This window comes from Somniosus microcephalus, chromosome 9, assembly GCF_052327205.1.
Source record: "Somniosus microcephalus isolate GS21.2 chromosome 9, FLI_Smic_1.0, whole genome shotgun sequence".
In the NCBI taxonomy this organism is placed as follows: domain Eukaryota; kingdom Metazoa; phylum Chordata; class Chondrichthyes; order Squaliformes; family Somniosidae; genus Somniosus; species Somniosus microcephalus.
The window spans coordinates 111,076,826-111,083,460 of record NC_140995.1 but is presented as its reverse complement, the minus strand read 5'-3'; the positions used below and the strand labels follow the sequence as shown (position 1 = coordinate 111,083,460).

Sequence of the window (6,635 nt, the reverse complement as noted above, 5' to 3'; positions counted from 1 at the left end):
TTATACTCATCAGGAAAGACTGAACAGGTTGGGGCTCTTTTCTCCAGAAAAGAGAAGGCTGAGGAGTGACCTAATAGAGATCTTTAAAATTATCAAGGAGTTTGATAGGGTAGATGTAGAGAAAATGTTTCCACTTGTGGGGAGACCAAAACCAGGGGTCATAAATATAAGATAGTGATTCAAAAATCCAAGAAGAAATTCAGGAGAAACTACTTTACCCAAAGCATGGTTAGAATGTGGAGTAGTTGAGGCAAATAGCACAGATGCATTTAAGGAGAAGCTAGATAAGCACGTGAGGGAGAAAGGAATAGAAGGATATGCTGATAGGCTGAGATGAAGAGTGGAGGGAAGAGACTCGTGGAGCATAAACACTGGCATAGACTAGTTGGGCTGAATGGTCTGCTTCTGTGCTGTAAATTCTACATAAGGGGTAGCAATGTGTGCCACAATGGGCTTGGCAGAGAATGCGGAGTAAGGCAGAGGGGGGAAGCTGTGGGCTTTTCCCACAAGGGATTGGAGCCTGGCCAGCATGAAGAGAGAAGGTAGGTGGAGGAGTGCTGATGGGCAAAAGACTCAAAGGAGGCTTGTTTGGGGAAGATGAAAAGTGGCATGACCAGGGACAATGTTCCATGCAAGCTGCGCGGCCATGCAACGCTCTAGAGGTCCTGCGCAGCCAGCTTTTCAATAGAAAAACCGCGCATGCACGGTATTCTGAATGGGCCGTGCAGCTCAAAAAAAATTACAGGAAACATTGGTCAGATGAAAGGGAGAGAGAGGAGAGCAAACCCACAAAAGTTTTTAAAAAAAAGGGAATTAGGAATAGTGGGCTTGGGTATACAGTTGCAGCCACGGTGTGTATATGAATGGACCCAGAGGGAAGCCAGAGTTGCATAAACACGACAGAGGATTTAGGCAAAACAGGTAGAGGTGTCCTAGTTAGCTAAAGTAATGATTCACTCACCTTGACTGTTGCCTAATGCGTCCAGATTAAGTGAAAAGCAGCCTTGGGGGACATGAACCATTAGCGTTGGCTTTGTGAAATTACCACTCTAATGTTTATGCCATCAGGTCAGCACCTCAACAGTTTAAATATCCCATAATTCAGGGAATTCTGAAGAGCTTTTGCTGATTTATTTCTTAATATACCCAAAACCACTTTCGAAGAGGTAACAAATGTGGATTGCTCGAAAATTTAGCTAATTTTCATAAAACACATGTGAAACCATTTTATATCAAAATTCAGAGAAATGTATACACAGATGTGAAATATGTGTTTTATTACAAATATATCTGTATCTCCTAACTAATCTTTGCAACAGATGAACAATATCAAATAGGAGTTACCAGCTAACCATAGCAGAGCACACATTACCAGTATATACTATGTACTCAACTTTACAGTGCAAGCATTACAGCTACAACAGTTGACGTACAATGGGAAGTACGCACTCCTAGGCATTTTTAAATTAGACAACTGTACAATATAAGGAAAATTGCAGGAGAAATGCTGTTACCAAAAACATGCAAGTCATGTAGAAGAACGGCATCCGGTTAAAAACTTTCAATTAAGGATATCTGCCTCTATTGCCACTGACAAAAAATATAATAGACACCATCAAGAGTACACCCTATTGTTCACTTTCACTACCCCTCACTTTTTTTCTTGTGAATGCCAACAACTTTGAAAATATGCAGCCAAGTTTTACATTTGATCAGCGACTAGATAACATCTTTTCAGAAGTGGCTCCCATTGGATAAAGTCAAAGTTGAGTGCCTTTAGTATTTCAAATTTCCTCGTGGCTGCAACAATTTTGATAGTGCTTAGGAATTAGCAAATTTTGTATAGGACTTTCAGCAGTGATTGAACTCAAAGAAGTCTGTTAGCTGCATAAGGTTTCTTTCATTTCAAAGCAGGTGCAAGCACATCACCACATCATCTTACACATGACTTCTAACAAAGCAAAATTGTGTTTTCTAAAATATGTATGATTTGGTGAAATCCAAGACGACTACCACTAACAAAAGATTTTTTAGCAATCACAATTTTGCAACTGTTGAATCAGTTAATATATATTACACAACTTCACATAATCACGTACATTGTCCATGTGAACATTATACAACTGAAAACAAAGGTTGCTACCAGTGGCAATTTCTTCCAAACCAATCTTTGCACGCTTTAATCAATCAAAACCTCTTTATGATAGAATGCAAGTCCATACTACACTATTCCAACATACATCAGGGTCGCTCCGAGTCATGTGTGGAAGTGTTCACCCTTAGTGGTTTTGGGAAAGGAAAGAAATCCATCTAACCCCATGTTTTTAAAGTTAACACATCATCCAACTACCTTCCAAAATAGGAATCAGAGCTTCTAATCAACTGTCTTGTTTGCTTGTTCTATCTGGAACTGTGGGCTGTTAAAAATGAAAGGGAAAGGATCAAAAATCAGAGAAATGAGGATCAGAATTTACACTGCAATACCAGGCTGTACAGATTTTTAATTTAGATCACTTTTGAACACTGTCAATTGGCCTCTTAGCTTTATGCATTGAATGATGCTGCCATAATTGTCCGACCACTCAGTTTTAAAATTCTTAGATTTGGTCAAAAACAAAATCAAATTATCAGTGTGGAAATTCTAAAACAGCTGGATGAAAATGTAAATTTGTTTATAGTACAGAACTAATAGATTAAGGCTTTTTTTTGCACTTTTTGGTCACTACATTATTTGCTGGTAGAATGTAAAATACAACAATTTCTGATTAGTAGCTATTTACATTCCTCAGTTTCTACTACAGAATGCTCAAGCACCTAATACCCATGTTGCATTGAACTTATTGCATAATCTACAATACTTGTACTTCTAAAACAAATATGGCCATCATGTTCTTATGAGTGGACATCACTGAAACTCTGTAAAACCTGAAAGGAGAAAAGGAAAAAACAAAAACATTAATTAAAATGAATTCAGCATAGGAAAACAGTTAAAATAAAGATGAATTAAAAAAAAATGAACCAAACAAAATAATGTTAAAACTAAGATTTCTTAATGAAAATACTTAGGCCACACAATGTTTGAGGGAAGCAATTCACAAAAATGCATTTATCAAAACTGAAAAACATCAATATCAGCAAATAGCCATAAGTGTTTTCCATATATTTGGTGCCAAAATAAACCTGCGCTATGTTGTCAGTGTCGGCACATGAACAAACAGAAGCCAAAACCACAACTTTATAAGCTTTCACTCAAAAATTCAAGTCCCACTTGAGGCCCATCTGAAATAATTTAGTAGCCAACCTCAAAATGGACAATAAAAACAACAGTAACCAAACTTTAAATGATTCCAAGTTTTAAGTAATTTTAATTACATTGATACCCCACATACTGTAGAGTATTGAAACAGTCAACTTTAAAACTTTCCACAAAATCTTTTCAACCACCAGATTGATCTCTCCCCTCTTTTCTAAACTCTAAGCAACCTCTTTGAGCTAGCCATGCAAGCTCGACAGCTTCACAAATTAATGTCATATCGTGATCAGCCAATAGAAGGCATGCATTATTGTAGTTGCTGCTGAAACAAATCTGGTTGGTTCCCACACCCCCATGCAGGATGTGACACTCTGCTACCCACAAAGCATCCCACCCAACAAGGACAAGACTCATCGCATCAGGGCTCACAAACCAGAATCCAGCTATGCTGCAAAACTGAACTTGCCACCAGAGTGGTGAATTGAGCATTTTAAATTAATACACCGCTGTAAAGGTTCAGCCTCAGGATAGTATTTTAATGAGCAGTTGGAAAAGCCAAGCACGCTGATGTGAGGTTGCCAGAGGAGGAGAAAAATGTCACGCGCTGGCCTAGAGTCTTTTCTTTAGTGTTTTCTCTATTACCATTCATACTGAAGAGTTCATCTCCCACTGCTGGGCATCTCAGAGACTGCTAGACTTCAGCTTCTTTTAGACTAGAGACACTGACCATTATATCGCTGCCTTCACTCCTCTGATGAGCTACTGTAGAAAAACAAATGGATGAATTATGACACACTTAGTAGCATCTCCTAAAAATACAGCAGCCTCTCACTATAACATTCTTCAATACACTACAGTTTCTGCTATAATGTGCATCCCCTAAAATACTTGCCACTATCATTCCCAAAAGCTAGCAACGTACAGTTTGCTCTGGATATTCTGTAGCAATACTGTACCAGAACTTGATTGGATGCAAAGTGAAAAAGCTAACTGCATTTTGCTAGTCAACTTTATAGTCAATAGCAGGAATTTCACTTATAAGTGCTCAAGTCCTAAGATAGTTATGTTTGAGGAAAGGATTGGAATTGTTATTTTATAATTTCACCAGAATATCAGGTAAATGCATAAATGTACAACTTATACAGGTATAACGAATACCTCCTCACTCCAAACCAAAAACATCCACGTCAGATTAAGATTGTATCTTGCATCTAAAAAGTTGACATGACTCCACAGGGATCTGAGGTAGCTCACAACACCAGAGGTGAGAGTTTAAAATTTCATTAAAAATAAAAACACAGATGCAATGTAGGGCAGGAGGAGAGTTTGGGGCAGTAAAATTCCAGTGGAACTTCAAACAGAATGAAGAATTCTCTCCATGGCCTATTGGGTAAAAGCACTGCCCAATGTAACACTGATCCATACAGGCCAGAAAGTCGGAGGTTCAATTTCTGGTCTCTGCTGCATGTGCTAATTTCAACCAGAGCAGAAATTGGATGCTACAATGGGCCTGAACATCTCTGGGCAGACTGTAAAAACAGTCAAGATCTCTGCTTCAAATTGTTGTCCAATAGCTCACATAACAATAGTGACTACAGTTTAAAAGCAAATTGATTGGCTGCAAAGCGCTGGGGTGGGGGGGGGGGGGGCGGGGGAGGTTTGTGGGGATATGAAAAACGCGATATAAATGCAAGTTTTATCTTTCTTTATAGTGAGCTTTGCTGGAAAGTGTGCAAGTGAGGAGGGGGGGGGGTGTGATGAGGCTCATTTATGACACCCTGCTTACACGCATGTGTGAAAAACAACCAGCTGGGTAAGATACCAGAGAACTGCTGGCATTTGTGGAACTGTGCATCGGCAAACGTCAGCTATCTAAATAAAAACAAGAGAACAATGGAAAACTCTGAAATATGTTTGGAAGGGCAGAGAGACAGACAGAAACAAGAAGCACCTTCAAATCCATTGGTTTTGCTCTTGTTTTAGGATCTCCGAAAACCATGTAATCATTTCATTTACTATTCTGCTGCATTATAGTGAACACTAAACTACTTCAACACCGAAAGCAACACTAGTTTTATGTTAATTAGATTAATTAACAAAACAACACTAGTTCCTGCTACTCTACGTCACCAGACCTGCATTGAGACTGCCAAGCCAAGGCCTAAAAGATGTGGGCGAGGGGCGTCCAGCTCGTCTTCGCGGTGAAGCGGAGAGACACTTACTGCTCCCCCGATGCAGACAAGGCGGCTAAAGCTGGTGCTGCTGCAGCCACAGAATTCCAGTTTAGAGGCAGATTCAGCTGTGCTCGTGGACAACCTCAATAAATGTGCACCATTTGTTGTGTGAAAAAAAAGTCAATTGAAATACAAAGAAAAATGTTGAGTTTCTGTCACAAAGTCACAGCTGTTTGAGCCAGGACAACAAAAACTTAGTTTACAAATCAGTCGTCGATATACTCTTTCCTTCCCCCCCGCCCACCCCCCAATAATTGTTGAATAGTCCAACAACTACAGAATAACTCATAGTTGTACAGTTTCAATATTACCTTACATAGCCTATGTAGTAATTGAAAATGTACGGGACAATTTCTTGGCCATATCTAGCACTTTGCAGAAGTAGCATTGAATTTTCAGAAATTAAAACACCAAACTGTAAAAACTACATCCGTATCTAAATGAAAACACAACGGAGAACAACAGAAGGCACTGAAAAAGTTTTTAATTCTCACTTCAGATACATGCCTCAGCTCAAGTACCATGTCTGCATTACTAGTGGGAAAATAATCACTTCACAGCTTTCCGTTGCATATTTGAGTTACTTGAACATTTTCTTTTTAACAGGGTACACAAGTTAATTCATGCTCCTTCACAAAGGCCAATACTACTACTTTGATTTCTGGTGGTGTCAAGAAGACATATCCATTTAAATGACTAAATAAGTTTTTAAACTATAAAAGTAATGTAACTGCCTTCACCACAAAATTCCAGCCACAAACTTTTCCATATTGCCAACACCCACTGCATGCGTCTTATCTTTGGGTGCTCCAAGTGAAAATACCCTCTCAAACATTCAACAAGATGATTATATTTAGTGTATGCTAGTACGCACGCGCAGACAGATGCAGAAGGCCTTGCAAATAATCACTCCGACTATTTACAGGCAGGATTTCCACTTGAATATTTACATAAGCAGTTTCAATATCAAATGCTGACAAAGACTTAACCAGTGTGAGAACAGTAAATTGGACAGGTAGTGCACACATACACAAGATTTTTGTTTTGCTTGCTAAAATCTGAATATAATGCAGATATTCTCAGCAATCACAACATAAATATTGCACGGCAATACATTTTCTGTTTAAAAGTAACAATGGTGCACAGCT

General features: G+C 38.9%; 1 long non-coding RNA gene across 1 annotated transcript in view; it reads right to left on the bottom strand.

Moving 5' to 3' along the window:
• Positions 1-1,197: 1,197 nt before the first annotated feature.
• LOC147112598 (uncharacterized) overlaps positions 1,198-6,635 on the bottom strand; it is a 70,288-nt gene continuing 64,850 nt past the window's right edge. Inside the window, exons 2-3 of the long non-coding RNA XR_015079529.1 lie at positions 3,896-4,015; positions 1,198-2,925 (exon numbers count right to left, since the gene is read on the bottom strand). This is a non-coding gene — a long non-coding RNA (uncharacterized LOC147112598). The remainder of the gene's footprint in view (positions 2,926-3,895; positions 4,016-6,635) is intronic.